This window comes from Eleutherodactylus coqui, chromosome 1 (assembly GCF_035609145.1).
Source record: "Eleutherodactylus coqui strain aEleCoq1 chromosome 1, aEleCoq1.hap1, whole genome shotgun sequence".
NCBI classification, from domain to species: domain Eukaryota; kingdom Metazoa; phylum Chordata; class Amphibia; order Anura; family Eleutherodactylidae; genus Eleutherodactylus; species Eleutherodactylus coqui.
Genome location: NC_089837.1, coordinates 455,860,264 through 455,878,657, shown reverse-complemented (window position 1 = coordinate 455,878,657; position 18,394 = coordinate 455,860,264).

The window sequence follows — 18,394 nt, the reverse complement described above, 5'->3', positions numbered from 1 at the left end:
CCGGCCCCACTGAGCGCATATAGAGACGATTTATGGCCTTTAGAAGGACCGTTGGGGTTCTTGAAGCCTACAATACACCTAACACTCTCCCTATAGCAGCTCCAACACGATACCACTTTCCCTGAACTAATGTCAGAATACATCCGTAGCGAGCCGCGGGAAGGGCAGATTTCAATACTCGGGTGACACCTGATCCCCCCAGCCACTCACAGCAGGGGGGTGGTATAGGGCTTAAACGTTGCAGGGGGAAGTTGTAATGCCTTCCCTGTCTTTCAATTGGCCAGAAAAGCGCACTAACGTCTCACAGAGGAAAGTGAAAGTAACCCGAACACCGCGTGGTACTCGTTACGAGTAACGAGCATCCCGAACACCCTAATATTCGCACGAATATCAAGCTCGGACGAGTACATTCGCTCATCTCTAGTAGCCATTGTACCTGGGCTCAGCTGCCTGGAAGGCCCTCTTTGACATAAGATACCAGTATTTAATTACACATGGTAGGTGAGAGTCCTGTTAGCGACTATGTATTGAGGCCCAGGAGCTGCAAGTTACACCTCAGCAAGTGTATGGCTAGCTTTAAAGCCAGGGATACTGTCTGCTGTCATATTGTGTCTCTATGGCTATATAGAGTGGGGTACTAAGCCAAATTCCATCACAAAGAGTAGAGGTTCCTTTCCGAATAAGAGAGCCCTCATTTGTACCTAACCAATCTAATAAGTTTCAAAAGAGAGGAATACATTATATCTGGCTGACTTCTCCGACTTTATGAACATTATAATATTTTTCATTATGAAGACATTCTGTAAAGGGACTAGATCCTATGAAATATGCAAAAAGTGATAATACATTAGAACTATTCTTATTAAAGCGAATTCTCACTCACCGGTTGTCAGTGAAGACCAATTTTATATGGTTTGGGAATATTCAATAAACACATACTATGTGATGCCTGGATGGTCACACAGTTTTGGTCATTTGGATCTTCAACTACTTTCTCAACATGAGGTTAAAAAAAATCTGCTCTGCAAACATCCAGGCTACAGATTTTGGATGAATGTCATCTACATACCTGTTTTTTACAAGAAGCTTAATCTTGTAGTAGCTATAAGCATCTGCTATAAATTTTAATATACATGGAATGACCACTTTATCAGACACCCATCTAGCAGCATGTTGGACCTCTTTTGGCCTTCAGAACCTCAGCAGTTCATCATGGTGTCCATCCGCAGGTATTAGAGACCCCAGGGTGTGCTTAGAAAACATCCCCACACAATTACTCAACCTCTACCAGCCGGAACTGTTCACACCCGACAGGAAGAGCTCATTCATCCATGCTGTTTGCAATTCTACCCCCCCCCCCCCCCCCCCCCCAATCAGCAGGGTGCAACAGCAATCTGAGTTCTTCTGGCCAGGTGATGTTTTTCCACTGCTCAGTGATCCAATATTTGTACTCTTTTACCCATTGGAGTCTCACCTTCCTGTTTCTCATAGCCAGCAATGGAATCGATTATCTGCTGTTATAGCCCTTCTGTGCTAAGGAACAACATGTTGTGTGTTTACACGTTAGTTGGTGCAGTGGCATTGTATTCTGATGTGGTTTGCTTGACTATACACCAATTGTTCATCAGGATGATTTTTGACGTCCTCCTCTGACCCCTTTCATTGACAAGGTGTTTCCGTGCACCGGGTCTTGTTTCGCTGGACATTTTTCCTCAATCACACCATTTTCGGTATACTCTTGACACTGTTGTATGAGAAAACCCCACAAGATTGGCACATTTTGAATTCCTGGCCTCAGCTAGTCTAGCACCGCTGACATGCCTCTTTTGAAGTTGCTCATATCTCTTGATTTTTTTTCTCATTCTAATGTGAATTCACACTGAAACTGATGCACCGAAAAATTATCACTTGATTTTATACTGCATGTGTCTTAAGCCCCATTTACACGGAACGAATGTCAGGCAAACGATGCCTGACACTCGTCCCCGCACATACTAGCTCCCGTGCTCCTGCACGAGAGCTTGTATCGCTGGCTCACAGTGGGGCGGCAGGAGCAGATTTCAATTCTTGCTCCCCCCCTTCGCCCCTCTCCATTCAGTTAACATAGTGGCTGTTCAATACTAAACGGCTGCTATTTACACTGCACTGTCATAATTATGCAGCATAATCGATGAGCGATGAGTTTAACTATGACAGTCCAGTGTTAATAGCAGCCGTTCAGTATTGAACGGCAACTATGTTAACTGAATGGAGAGGGCCGGGGAGGAGCGAGAACTGAAATCTGCTCGTGCCGCCCCGCTGTGAACCAGCGATACAAGCTCCCGTGCAGAATCACAGGAGCGTGTATGTGCGGGAACGAGTGACGGGCATCGTTTGCTTGACATTCATCCCGTCTAAACGGCGCTTAAGTTTCAAACAGGGAAGCTCTCTAGTAATGTGCCCAAACAATGTAGGTCTTAAACCTCAAGCATATGGCAGAGTCCAAGAAGTCTGTATGGAGAAATGCAGAATTCCTGTGGCTCCATACTACAGACCTGTAGGCGCTCTGTGAGCCGCCATACGATGCTCCGTACAGCGGACATAGCGTTTCCTCTCTAGCAGCGATGCTTTTAGTGAAGAATGGCTGAGTAATACAAAATCCAATGGAGAATGCCATCACTTTGTATTCACTCCATCTGAAACTACAGGTATAGAGAGTAGAGAAGGGTCACATAGAAGTCTCTGCATACCGTATAGAGTATAGAGCCCTAATACGCTTTGTGTCCAATATTTGTATCACACACATCAGTAACAATGATATTTTTGCAACATTCTATGTTCCATATAATAGAATCCGGATCATTCATGTGCAAAGTGCATTTGCTGTGGTGTTCAGGACTTGTTTCTAATACAATAATGGATACTTGAGAATCAGGCAATGGCAGGGTTTTATGATTTGTGCTATTTCTAAACAGAATTCTGGGAAATTAGAAGTCAATGAATGAATGCTATTGTCAGAAAATGGTTTGCAGTTCCTTTCTTATGATCTATGTGGAGAGGTGAGGAGGGTCAGACATTTCTTTTAGTTTAGTCATTTGTTCCAGCCTGACAATTAACTTTTGTCAGCTCCATGGTCACACAGTTATTAAGTACCTTATACAAGAAATGAGATATTGGATTGTTGCGCGAGAGGTTTTAAGAAAATAAACGGTAATTAATATTCTTGGACTATATAATATGGCTGGCTAACCTTGGCATACCATATTTAATTAAAATCACATTCATGTAACCTTTGCATTTATCAATCAAATATTAATCAGGGCTGTGTGAAGGTATGGATCCAGAATTGGGACTGATGCTGAAAGAGTTAAAGGGAAACGGTCAATGGTTATAAGTACCATAAACTAAGTTACTGGTGCTCATAGGGCAGGTTCCCAGGAGTGAAGGGAGGGATTTTTTATACTTACCTGACAGCTGATGCCCGCACTGTCCACCCAGAAAGTCTGGGTCACATAGTGGAAGACACAATTCCACTTTCACTTTTTAGTAGATAGCGCTCATTGCAACCTTTTTTTGTTTACATTATATACAGTACCCCCCTTTTTGGCAGGTTGTAAAATGAAAGCTGTGCTGTGATTGGTTGTTATGGGCTATACTATGGGGATTCACATTTGGCTTTTTTTAGGAGCAGCAGTTACAGGAAAAACCTCCCCCTGTAATGACAATAGTCACTGGCAGAGCTGATCAGGGTCTGCTAGGACCCCACAGCTCTGCTCTAACAGGGGATCCTGGCGGTCACGTGATCGCTGGGTCACATAGTAAAAGACACAATTCCACTTTCACTTCTTAGTAGATAGCGCTCATTGCAACCTTTTTTTAATTTACATTATACACAGCGCCCCCCTTGTTTGGGGCTGTAAAATGAAAGCTGTGCTGTGATTGGTTGTTATGGGCTATACTGAAAAAAAAAGAGTTCAACTGAATCAGCTTATTTTACTGGTGGAGGGATACCTGCGAGTTACGCGGCTTAGTTCTTTATCTTACACAGACTACAGTAGACTCTAAAATCAACCACTGTAAATCCCCCACCTTTATCTAGCAATCGTGTAGGGAAAGCTTCTGATCATCACCTGACAAATAGCAAATGTTGTACTGTATAAGAAAAATGCTGAATGAAGCATGGGAGTACCGTTACCACCTATATGATTATAAGCCATTAGCCATTTGTCTTTATGCTTTTATCATGATTCCTATGAGGTTGTCATAGTAAGGACATGGCCGGTACGCCACCTTTGTATTTTCACATGCATATATTCTTAGAAAACATTTATATCTGTTTATGGGGAGTTTTAGGCGGTTCCACATATTGTGAACCTCTGGGGGACATTCACATTGGCTTTTTTTTATTACACACTGTAGCTGGGGCATCCAAAAGAGCCATAGTTACAGGGAGAACATCCCCCTGCAGTGACAATAGTCACTTGCAGAGCTAATCAGGGTCTGCTGGGACCCTACAGCTCTGCTGACAGGTGATGCCGGCGGTCATGTGACCTCCGACTTGCGTAGTGGAAGAAAGCTTCCACTTTCACTTCTTAGTAGATAGCGCTCATTGAGCGCTGTGTACTAGAGAAAGGAAAAGGCAGAAACGGTTAAAAAACACTTCACACTTCACCCCTGCTTGATTGCATTTAGAACGCTGACTTTCTTTTGCTGTTTCTAAACTTATATATATATATATATATATATACACACACATACATATATACACGTGGATTTAATTCCAAAGCACAATAGATAGACATGCTGCAGAATTAGAATCTGTATAAAAGATTCAAATTTTATTTAGACGATTGTTAAAATATACACATAGGGGCACAACACATAAAACAAAAATAAAGGACGTGGTATAAACCATCCAACCACACCATTAACAGTCGCTAAAGGTAAGTGTCCAATCACGCGATTGTATATGTAGGCGTTATAGCATATGATCACCTGAAGACCACAAAATTTCTTGTCCCACTTATTGCCAATATTGGCAGAAAGTGGGAACTCGATCGTGTATTAGCACGCCGGATACGTAAGATTGAAATATCTCCGGTTGCTAATTGGTCTCTTACTACTTCTTGATGTTGTGTGACCCACACACCATAAGTAGGTTCTATTTTAGTGACTCATGTACAAGTTTCTTCCCAATTATGGCTGAGGGGAGTTAGTAGTACTAATCCGATTCTTTATAAGATAGAGAGTCGGAATTGGTCTTTGCTATGAGAAACGTCTCAAGAAGATTCTAAAGATGTCAAAAAATATCAAGAAATCCTCAATGAGAGAGCCTCCCAAAGACGTGATGAAACTTCCCCTCTATTGGTAAGGGTCGTTTTGGATACTAGACCCAAAGAATTCAAATTCCCATTTTCTGCTCTATTTCTCATTGGTTTGCTGCTCAACGCGTTTCACCACTTTAATTTGCGTGGATCATCAGGAGCATTATAAATTGAGATTAAGTAGTATAGACAATATCGTGAGGTCTAGATAGACCGATTGGTAAAGAAACGAGTGTCCTGATGTTTAGAGGAACAGCTATCTCAGCAGATATGTTGAGGGTTAAGCGGAACCTAGAGTGAAATTCTTAATCCCCAGATTTCTCACATTAGCGTGGACTCAAAATGTGAGACTGCCAAGGGTATCGCATTCAAATGTCAAAAAATGACGTTGAGTGCAGATAATATCATGGGGTTTTAAGACGGAAACTGGTAAGTGTATACTCAGATCTCTTACACTAACATGGGTTCGATATAAGGCTACAATAGCATCCCATTGAAGTGAATAGAGTAACACTGAGTAACAAGTCTCCGTTTTAAGGTTGGACAACCAGCTCGTCAGCGTCCCATTCAATGTTCATAATGGGGCGTTGTGCCGATGTCTCAGAGGTATTTGTCCTCGTACCTCTGCAGGGCACTTTCTCCAAAAGGAGATAGGTGCAAACACTCAGCTCCTAAGTGGTATTCCCCCGATTAAAGTCTGCTTCTCCTACTTCAATCATAAGAATGAACTAGTAGATTTCTAGCCCAGTAGTGTAGGAGCTATCTAAAGATGCCCGCCCAAATTTCTTTTCCCAAGGTGTCAAAATTGACAGAAGAGAAGGTTGGATACAAGATAAAAATAACAAAGCTGGTGTCCGTAGCCCAGATGGTAGGCTAGGGAATGAGCCTACCATCTGGGCTACGGACACCAGTTTTGTTATTTTTATCTTGTATCCAACCTTCTCTTCTGTCAATTTTGACACCTTGGGAAAAGAAATTTGGGCGGGCATCTTTAGATAGCTCCTACTGTCAGGGTAATAAAATTCTAAGTACAGCACCAATCAGGCCCACCCCACTTGCCCCGCTGCCGGCGGTAAGAAGAGACACCACACACACGGAGGTCTGGTATAGTTTCTCAAACGGGACATGGCTCTCTGCCGTGATTTATTACAGATTACATGAGATCTTATACCCTTTGTCCCATCACCAGCAAGGGGTGATGGGCTCATAACCATATATGGGAAGTCCGGATTTCCGGCCTGAGACAGTGAAAACAGTCGTTATCTTTCTACGGCGCCTCTGGCTTATGTACAGAAAATCACGTATTCAATTAACTCCAGTGCAAAGAATCACCCACTCAATTCTAAGAAAACGGCCAAGCATGCATTCTCCATATATGGGAAGTCCGGATTTCCGGCCTGGGACAGTGAAAGTTATGTACATTTGAACATCTTGATATTGCGCTTCTGGGAAAACAGCCAAGTACGTGTCCTTCATCCGATTCTTCTTTGCTGTGTTTAAAGATACATTTTGTTCAAGATACATTTTGTCTTCGCCTGGCAAGGCCTCTTGGCATATCTGATGTAAGGCGACATATAAGTTTTTTCTCATTTGGAATTGAATAGAACTTGCATATAGGTATAAAAGCATAAAAAACATATGGCAATATATATATATACCCTCACAAACCCCCCTAAAAAACTTAATATGGAGATCAAGCATCAGACCTTGCACCCTTCCTCGGTCGTCTCTCCCTTGCGTCAGGGTTTCTCCACTGCCCGTAAGTCCCTACTCCTAAAAGGGAGGGATCCCTACCTCACCTCAGAAGGAGGCCATGGATTCCCTGGGCTTATTTACGGGCATCCATACTCTCTATCTGTACGAGTTAACACCCCGCAGGGTGTGCCCTCGCCGGAACCTAAGGTCTTCTGCACTGTCCCTAGGCAAATGGGAAGTCCACTGACAGTACATCTTATGAGACCGGGACAGGCGCAGTACTAGTGCATTTCTCCATTCTTCTGGTAACGTACGTGGTTGGCATTATCGGAACTGGCTCTTCATCTTTTTTTTCAAACAAGGGAAATGTTGGTGTCAAATTATCCAGTCCCTTACTCATACTCTTTTTGATCAAAGGGATAATACACGTACAGGAAATTACATACCCCACCTCTTTCTGCTAAAACCATATCCAGGCCACTCTATTTTGGAACGCCATGGATGCAGTGGGCCCTAACTGGTCAGCTAACCCTTGCAAAAGCATCCCTGGTGTAGTTTACAAACCTCTGCTGATTGTAATAGATATAATTCATCCAATCTACATTATTATTAACAGTGACAATAGCAAATAAGGACTCAAAACCTGCTTTAACCTGATCTCTAGAATTAAATTCATCTGGCACCCCCCTTGGCACTCCTATTGCATCTATGTGTACATGTGGATAAAAGTTACCACCTGGAGTGTCAATGTCTCTCTTAGCACGATGCGGTGTTAGATTCTCACCCTCAGTGTACTCTTATTGATTGTATTAAATTGTTCTGAAACAGGGGGCTAGTGTACAGTAGTCAAAAGTGTGTGTTAGGGGAATTGTACCACATTATAGCATGTAAAGGATATGCAGGATCATTAGTTTTTTCAGTGCGAAGTGTGGATCCAAATGGGCTTTCCTTCGAGCTTGACTGCAGTTGGGGTGGTGAGCAACATCTGGTAAGGACATTCAAACCGGGTTTCTCTCTCAAACTTTTTCACATAGACCCTGTCACCTGGTTTCAGATAGTGACACTCATCTGTAGGACCTGGGAGAAAAGCAGAGACTGCAGAATGCATTACTAACAATTCCTTAGAGAGACCTATGACAAAATTAACAAGAAAATCATTCCCCAAACTCAGCTACTGTGGCATGTACCCTCCGGAGAAAAAGAAAAACCAATGGAAGACACTCAATTCAAGATTTACCCGTTTCCTCTATTGCCTTTTGTATCTACTTTCCCACTACTCCGCGGATGGTAGGGTGTGTGAAAAGCCTGGAATATACCCAAAACAGACATTATGTGTTGCATTATTATACCTGTGAAGTGTGTACCTTTGTTTGACTCAATCACTTCCGGTGCCCTATATCTGCGGATTACCTCATTCATGAGCTTCTGTGCGGTTACCTGCTTATTTACTTTGGTAACAGAGTAGGTCTCCAACCTGAAAAACATCAACAACAACAAGCACATTTTCATGCTTCCCAACAAGTGGGAGCTGAGTGTAGCCAATTTGCAATCCCTGAAATGGGTAGAGTGGTCTAGGCAAGTGTTGTGTGGCAAATTTTACTTCTGCCCTGTTGCTTACGGCAAAGATCATGCAAAATTGGACAAAAGATGCAGCAGCTACAGAAAACCCAGGAGCCACCCGTCCTCGTTCAAGCGTTGACATCATTACTGCTTTGAGAGGTGCGTCTTTTCGTGCGTCAGCTGGGCCATCATGGGGCACAGGGACTATGGTAAGCAAGTTCTGTTGACTGTTCACCATACGCTGTCCCTTTTTAGTCCATTTTTCCTTTTCTTCCTTGCTGGCTTGTAACTGTAAAGTCTTTAGCATATCAAAGTCCAAATTTTTATCAAAGTCCAAGTTCATATTAAAGTCCAAGTTCATATCAAAGTCCAAGTTCATATCAAAGTCCACGGTTATTGTTAAATTCTTCTTTTCTTCCACGGCTTAAGGGCCGCTGCTTTTGCTGTGTGGTCTGTGATGGCGTTGTCTCTTGTTTCTCTGGTGTAGGAATTGGTGTGAGCTTTCCACCTTGTCAGGTAGAAGTAGGGCCTCCATGAGACTCTGCACCACTGCATCATTCTTAATTGGCTGTCCTGCTGAGGTAAAAAACTGTCTGGCCTTCCATGTTGGGCCGTAATCATGAGCTATGCCAAATGCATACCGGGAGTCAGTGTAAATGTTTGCCGTCTTACCTTCTTCCACTCTACACGCCTCAGTGAGGGCTTTCAGTTCCGCTTCTTGTACTGCGACATGCGGAGGCATTCTGCTTTTAGGAAATCTTAAATGTCTGCTTTTAGGACATGTGTAACCACTGCATATCCAGTGTGGAGTCGTCAATCACCCTGGGTACCATCTTTAAAAAACAACTCAAAATATGCATTATTAACAAGGGCTTTCAGTAACTTTTTAAAACTTAAATTTTCTTGTTGCATCAATGCTAGACAATCAGGCTGATATTTTATTTCAAAAAGATCAGAATCTTGTTGCAAAAAATTAAAAAATTTAAAAATGGCTTGCAAAAAATTTAAAAATGGCTGACTTGCAATACCTAGATCACCTATGCCTTCTCCTCCCCCCCTTTAAACCAGGGTACTCAATTGGAAGAATAGTAGCCGGGTTTAAAGTAGTACAACATTGTAAAAAGATTTGATGGATGCAGATAAGGCCTGTAAGATGTTAGCACCAATCACAGACATGAGTTACATCGGGGCAGAATAATCTACAAACATCTATTCATATTTGAAATGTGATATTCCTTTAAGTGAATTCATTATTAGTCTGATCCTGCCTGCAATATCTTATCAAATCTGAGACAGGAGAAAAAACAAAACAAAAACTTTTACTAGCTGCTCAAGCTCCTCACCCCCTCCCTCGTCGAGAGGAGGGATGAAACATTACGTACTATTACATCATCTAGCTCCACCCCTTCGATATTGGCTCCGTGCGTCTTTCTTCTCAGCTCATTTTCAGCTGTACAGTCTACACGTCCACATCTCAACCAAGCAAAGTCCCATGCATGGGGTGGACTTTTATCCCCAGTCATTACCTGCATCACACATTCCACACAGCCTGAACACGGGTCACTAACTCTCATCCATCCATGCGCTCAAGTCTGCTCCGTCACCCCCCATTGAAGGTGTACCAGTACATGCAGATACACAGACAAAAAAAGTTTGGCAAACATACATACATCAGTTGAAAAACATTGAGGTGAGTGCTTTTAATCTTATAAAGTACATAATTCTATTGAGATGAGATTGTGAATGAGCGCTATTTATGACAAATTATGTGAAAAAAGTTTGCTGAGTGACTGAGACATTCTATCTTTCTTATTTACTGAAACTATTATATGCTGTATTAAACGCTAAAGTATTTTAGAATCTGTGGGTATTTTTCAACCCCCCTTATCTTTCTTTCTCTGTACTTCTCTGTATTTGACCCTGAACAAAAAGTGAAGTCTGAAAGCCCCCACCTTTTCAAAACAAACTGTTATCTCTCTACGAATATGAAACACAGACTGAATTGTTTTAGCTTAAACTATTGCCTGCATTTGAACTCATAATTAACACATATGCTGGGACCTTGCAACATTCATTTTCAACCCCTGTATAAGTAAGAATATACCTTAGAATGCTAGGTTTCCTGCCTACTAAGACAGTATAATTAATTAAATTCATTTCAAGCCTTCATTCCTTTACAGCAAGCAGAGATATTATCCAGGGTTATTATTGCATTTTCTCTCGCTTTGTTATCTCTTGACCTTGAAGACTAAACACAAGCTCGCAGCTACATGTCAACAAAACTCTTCTCCCCTAAAAGCAAGCTCAGTTAACTATTTGCACATACAGTATATACATATATACACACATATATATCCACCTGGTATGGATTATACATATTATACACCTTTTACTCTCTCTTTGCCAACAAATCACATGCATTGTAACTTTCTTCTCGACTTTGCCTGCTCCCCTTATTTCTCTCCCCTACCTAACTGCCAATATAACCTTCAATAGACACTCTCCTGACGCCCTCTTGATCACTTACTGTACTTTTCAACATTTCACTTACGGATACTTTCTTAAACAAATAATGTGTACATACTTAACTTTCTCTGACTGTCTCTCTGCTTCTAGCAAACCTTGGTCTTTCAAGGCGCCTCTTGGTCCTAAAGACCTCCCTCCCAGACACCATTTTTGTAATCTACCGTGCGGGTCGGTGTCACACATTTTCATAAGTTTTGTTACATTTTGTTACATTTTACAAATTCATCCACAGCCCTTGAGGGGCTCTGTCTTCTTTAATAAGATCTTACGCATATTAGAACAACAACAACAATAATAATAATAACACGCTCCATAGAATGCATCCCTCTTAATTTTCAAATTGTCAGCCCCTTATATACCGGCAAAACAACCGAGGGTCCCTTCTCCTTATGGAACCAGCCCCATAAAAATGCATCTCTCTGAAATCAAATCGTTAGCCCCATATATAAGGCAAAACAACCGAGAGTCCCTTTTCTTATGAAACCTGTGTCACAAAATGCATCCCTCTCAGCATGCATCCTTCTTAATTTTCAAATTATTAGTCCCTTATATACTGGAAAAACAACCGAGGGTCCCTTCTCTTGTGAGACTAAATACAACAAACAACCTTCACTATCGTTAAAACACCATGGACTTCAAAGTACAAATAAACTACAGACTAGTTTCTGGGTGACCTATTGGTGCGCATATCACGGTCAGTGGTCCATGACGGCAAACCCGGAGCCCACACGAGTTACCGTGTAGAACTCTTAACCCAACCCGTCCGGTCACAAACCACAGATAGTCAGTCCCGCTGCAAGACTCACAGTGTAAAACACAACATAAATATATGCTGGCTTTACCTGGAGTTCTGTGAGTTGATCAGGCTCGGTTTGCAGCAGGACGGCTTCCCCGTGGCGTGGATCCGGGTGAATTGCGCTGTAAGCTCCTGGTTTTACCGCCCCACGTTCGAGCGCCATTTGTCAGGGTAATAAAATTCTAAGTACAACACCAATCAGGCCCACCCCACTTGCCCCGCTGCCGGCGGTAAGAAGAGACACCACACACACGGAGGTCTGGTATAGTTTCTCACACGGGACATGGCTCTCTGCCGTGCTTTATTACAGATTACATGAGATCTTATACCCTTTGTCCCATCACCAGCAAGGGGTGATGGGCTCATAACCATATATGAGAAGTCCGGATTTCCGGCCTGAGACAGTGAAAACAGTCGTTATCTTGCTACGGCGCCTCTGGCTTATGTACAGAAAATCACGTATTCAATTAACTCCAGTGCAAAGAATCACCCACTCAATTCTAAGAAAATGGACAAGCATGCATTCTCCATATATGGGAAGTCCGGATTTCCGGCCTGGGACAGTGAAAGTTATGTACATTTGAACATCTTGATATTGCGCTTCTGGGAAAACAGCCAAGTACGTGTCCTTCGTCCGATTCTTCTTTGCTGTGTTTAAAGATACATTTTGTTCAAGATACATTTTGTCTTCGCCTGGCAAGGCCTCTTGGCATATCTGATGTAAGGCGACATATAAGTTTTTTCTCATTTGGAATTGAATAGAACTTGCATATAGGTAAAAAAGCATAAAAAACATATGGCAATATATATATATATACCCTCACACTACACTACTGGGCTAGAAATCTACTAGTTCATTCTTATGATTGAAGTAGGAGAAGCAGACTTTAATCGGGGGAATACCACTTAGGAGCTGAGTGTTTGCACCTATCTCCTTTTGGAGAAAGTGCCCTGCAGAGGTACGAGGACAAATAACTCTGAGACATCGGCACAACGCCCCATTATGAACATTGAATGGGACACTGACGAGCCGGTTGTCCAACCTTAAAACGGAGACTTGTTACTCAGTGTTACTCTATTCACTTCAATGGGATGCTATTGTAGCCTTATATCGAACCCATGTTAGTGTAAGAGATCTGAGTATACACTTACCAGTTTCCGTCTTAAAACCCCATGATATTATCTGCACTCAACGTCATTTTTGACATTTGAATGCGATACCCTTGGCAGTCTCACATTTTGAGTCCACGCTAATGTGAGAAATCTGGGGATTAAGAATTTCACTCTAGGTTCCGCTTAACCCTCGACATATCTGCTGAGATAGCTGTTCCTCTAAACATCAGGACACTCGTTTCTTTACCAATCGGTCTATCTAGACCTCACGATATTGTCTATACTACTTAATCTCAATTTATAATGCTCCTGATGATCCACGCAAATTAAAGTGGTGAAACGCGTTGAGCAGCAAACCAATGAGAAATAGAGCAGAAAATGGGAATTTGAATTCTTTGGGTCTAGTATCCAAAACGACCCTTACCAATAGAGGGGAAGTTTCATCACGTCTTTGGGAGGCTCTCTCATTGAGGATTTCTTGATATTTTTTGACATCTTTAGAATCTTCTTGAGACGTTTCTCATAGCAAAGACCAATTCCGACTCTCTATCTTATAAAGAATCGGATTAGTACTACTAACTCCCCTCAGCCATAATTGGGAAGAAACTTGTACATGAGTCGCTAAAATAGAACCTACTTATGGTGTGTGGGTCACACAACATCAAGAAGTAGTAAGAGACCAATTAGCAACCGGAGATATTTCAATCTTACGTATCCGGCGTGCTAATACACGATCGAGTTCCCACTTTCTGCCAATATTGGCAATAATTGGGACAAGAAATTTTGTGGTCTTCAGGTGATCATATGCTATAACGCCTACATATACAATCGCGTGATTGGACACTTACCTTTAGCGACTGTTAATGGTGTGGTTGGATGGTTTATACCACGTCCTTTATTTTTGTTTTATGTGTTGTGCCCCTATGTGTATATTTTAACAATCGTCTAAATAAAATTTGAATCTTTTATTCTAAGTCACCACTGTGATAGGGCTTGTTCTAGTTAAATTTGGAGACTTCTACTCTGCCTCCTCTGTGAAAAAGAATTAGAATCTGCCATGTTTTTAAAAAATGCTGAGGATTCGTTGCGGAAATTTTCCACACCATATGAGATTTTTAAAATCCCCTTCCTATGGCTTCTCCTATAAATGATTCCAGCAGCAGATGTTCTGCAGCTTCCAGCCTGTGTGAAAGCAGCCAAAAAGTGGATCCAAGGTGAAGCATCACTTCAAGTCAAGCTGTACCAGAATTCAGTAGAAATGACTTCTCTTCCCCACCTCCTACCTATGTTAACACGTGTGCTCTAACAATGGCGCTAATGAACAGTACGGCGATAATAAGAAGAAGTAATTAGAAAGTATCACACGAGATTACAATGGTGTGCTAATCAGCCATTATTGGGGAAGAGGTACAGTGCAGTATCTGATTACTCCTAAGTACCTCGCTCCGCCATGTTTCCCCTCCGTGCCAAGGAAAAAGAAATGATATCATAAAAGAAAACAAGCCCATGTTCATATCACAGTGTGGCGTGTGACAGAGCGAGTGACAAGGGGCTGAGTACCGTAGTTAACTTGTTAGTTTGTTGTTGACAAGATGAATTCTGATTTATGTTAAGAGCCAGCAAGCAATTTCAGAAGCTGCTGGTGATCAGCTTGCAAGAAAGAAAATGTAAATTGTCTCTTTCCTGACTTTGAGTATCAATTAGAGAAACCCTGCAGTGTAAAGTCAGAAAAAACGCAGGACTATGAAGAACACGAGGCTGTAACATAGAAATAACTGGAGAGTCGGCAGAGACAAAGGAAAAGCAAGTGACAAACAACAGCCAGTACAACAATTACCAGCGGTATCCGAGTCCAGCAGACACCTACACACAATGGAGGCGCTACTATGTATCAATCCACCAGAAGTGTCCCATTATTCAAAGTCAACCTGTCAACAAAATAGGCTTCCTTTTCATAGGGGCATATATACCATGTTCTATCAAGAGTGGACTAGTGGGCACAACTGTACCCTCTAATTGTTGATCAAAGGGTTAATTAGAGGAAGAAATGAGGATTGTGGTCGTTTCTGTAATTTTTTTCATTTGAGACTTTTTGGGTTATTGCAGAGTTCTTTTTTAAGGCTAGTTACACACGGCAAACATGATATCGGGCCGAGAAACTCGAGCTGATACTGCGCCCGGTAACCTGTAAAAATTCCGATCCTCTCTTGTGAGTTTCGCGTGTGATAGAGGATCGGAAGTGTTTCCCATTGATTTCAATGGGAAACCTCACATGCACATTCAAGGCATGCAATGTATTTTAAGGTCCCGTTGAAATCAATGGGCGATGAGTTCAAAGAAATACAAAAAGATAGAGCATCGCTTGTGTATATGACTCCATTCAAAAAAATGGGGTTCATATTTGCGCAAATTTCTGCCTCTCGCAACGCACAAAACTAGTGTGAGTTTCTTGGTCGTGTAAAAGCAGCATAAAAAGGAGCTGTGATGTCCTGGGATCAGCGAGGTTGACTGCACACCTTAGCCCCCGCGGGCTCTATCACAGTTTCCCCCTATTCCATCGTACTGAGTCCATTTAGATTCGGCCTTCTACACTTCGAATCTGTCAAATCCGATGTCACCCAATGACAGCGAGCGGCGCAGACTACCTCCTAGACAATATTCAAAGCGCCAGGAGAGATATGTAAAGGGACTTGGTACAGGAGGGGGGGATGCATGGAGTAGATTTGATCCGGAGGCTAGAAACGTGTTTAGAAGTAATTGTTCTGACAACGGAGGCCGCCCTCCCACATGCGCTAGACAAAACGCCGCGATTTTACTTTCGTTTTTGCCCAACAGCAGATTTTAGTGCACCCCATCGTGATGAGGTGCGCTAAACGCCGAAAAATAGAGCAGACAGTGCTTAAAAAAATGGCGGCACTGGAAAGCGCCACGATCGAGCGCATGTCTGCGAGGCACCATTGAAATCAGGAAAACCGTTATACCACAGTTACTGTGTTCAAAACGCCGTGGTAACAACGGATGTGTGAGAAAGCGGCCGGAGGGTTTGTTACAAGTGTACTCCGTTTAAGCTTAACCTTTAGATTGAAAAGGCCAAAAGCCCATAACCGTATGAAAATGTGTTGCATCTGCAAATATACTGCCATTTTTTCCATCCATGTGCAGTTCTGAATGCCGTCCAAATTCGGTCCGTGAGACGTTTTTTTTTATTTTAGCACATCATCCATTTTTCACAGCTGCAAAAAAAATCGACTGAAACAGACCCAATAGTTTTTCTCTGCATTTTTCAGCAATGAATTTGTGCATCTCCATTGCTGTGGAGAGCGTCAGCCGCAAAATGGGTCAGAATAGTGTGATTTGCAACGGTCCGCGTGCTGTCCAGATCTAGCCAGTTGTAGACTGAAAATACAACTATGTGGCGGCTTTGTCCGAACACTGCCAGAAGTATTGCAGTGTATTGTAGAAGCTAGCAAATGATTTATCACAAGTTCAATTCCCCTAAGGGACCTTTTACACGGAACAGATTAGGCCGCATGGCGCACCGCTAGCCGCAGTAAATTCTTCACCATAATCCGCGAGCTGTGGATTTTGATGCAGAATTGAACGTGACTCATGTACACGGAGCGCAAGGATTGTTCCTGCGGATATCTACAGTGGATTCACTGTGAGTCGTTGCTAAAAGGATCTTTTATTGCTTGCAGGAGATCGCGGATTGCATTTTTTTCCCGCATGGATGCACTGCGGATCATCAGCGCAGAAAAAAATCCCCACCCCCACCTCCCAGCCTTTTCCCCACCCCCTAATTGATTTTAACCTTCAAATCTGCAAATGTATTTGTGATGCACTGCAGATCCTAAGCTCCCATAGAGATGAATGGAGCCAGATCTGCGTGTGATCCACGATAAAATGGAGCATGCTGCGATTTATTATCCGTGCGTGGCATCCGCAAATCATTTAGGCCCATGTCCACTTGCACACATGGATTCCACTGCTGAATCCCTTGCGTGCCCGTGAACTTGGGGAGAAAAAAAGGGTTTCTTACCTCTCCAGCTCCAGCGAGGATCTCGTCTGTGCTGGCCGGATCTTCTTTCTTTTAGCATGGCTGATGCGTCCAGACCTGCTGGACGCATGTGCAGCGCATTTTATTTATTTATTTTTGAATGTCCTGCTTTCCCGCAGATCTGCGGCACAGCCACAATGACAGCTGTGGCTGTGCCGTGGATAGGAGGGCTTCCATTGACCGTGCCACGGAGTCTGCTACCAAAATTGAGCATACTGCGATTTTCTCCCAAATGCAGGAAGAAAACGGCATCCGCATGCATTTAAATTGTTTGCGGATACTAATGCATCTCTATGGGCGGCTGTGATTTGCAGATCTGCCGCGCGGGTTCCACAAATCAAATCCACAGGTGTTAAATGAAGTGCGGACGCCCCATGCTTCTCTATGGGTGGCTTGAACTGCGGATCACCCGCGCCGATTTTGTTTTCTTCTTTTGCATATGGTAGGGGCCGCCGACCCCAAACCTCTTTGTTTATTTCTAAACCAAGCTTATAAACACATTTCCAGGTCAGCTGACCTCTTCCTCAGCATTTGCTGGGAATTACATCATGATCGGGGTGCTGACTAGAGATGAGTGAGCGCGCTCGGATAAGTCAGTTACTCGAGTGAGCCTCGCTCCTCTCGAGTAACTGCATTCTTGTCCGAGCGTGCTCGGAGGCCGCGGGGGCCGCGGGGGGGGGGGGGGGGGGGCAGAGAGAAAAAGATCTCTCTCACTCTCTCCCCCGCTATCCCAATAAAAATTGATCAAAAAGTTGTTTGTACCCAAAGATGATGGCAATAACAACTACAGCTCGCCACGCAAAAAACACTACAGTTAGGGGTAATGCCCACGGCCGTGTCGGACTCAGTCATCAGAATATCGCAGCGGAGACCGTCACGGCGCCCCCACCCCCACCCCAAAGACCCCATACTTACCTCCCGAATCCACTGTGCGCGCCCCGCCTAACACACATGCGCAGTACAGCGCATGATGCGGTTCTGTATTCACGCCATCCTTCAGCTGTGCTCATAGCAGAAGTATAGCGTGACGGCCAGCTTAGTCAATGGAAGCCGGACGCACTTATTACCGCGGTAAATAGGACATGCCGTGGTTTATTTCACGCTACGGAATTCCGCAGTGTGAACATTAAGCTATTAGGTCCAACAGAACCTAATAGCTGCGGGACAACGCGGCAGAAATCTGGCCGTGGGCATTCGCCCTTATGGAGGTCAGGATCTGACAAGCTCTGCCCCGCTGATTCTCAGGCCGGCGTCACACGAGTGTACACGTATGTGCGCACATAAGTGTCGCGTTTTTATGGAATGAATGTTGCATTTTTTGTGTGTGCATCTGCGTATTTTACC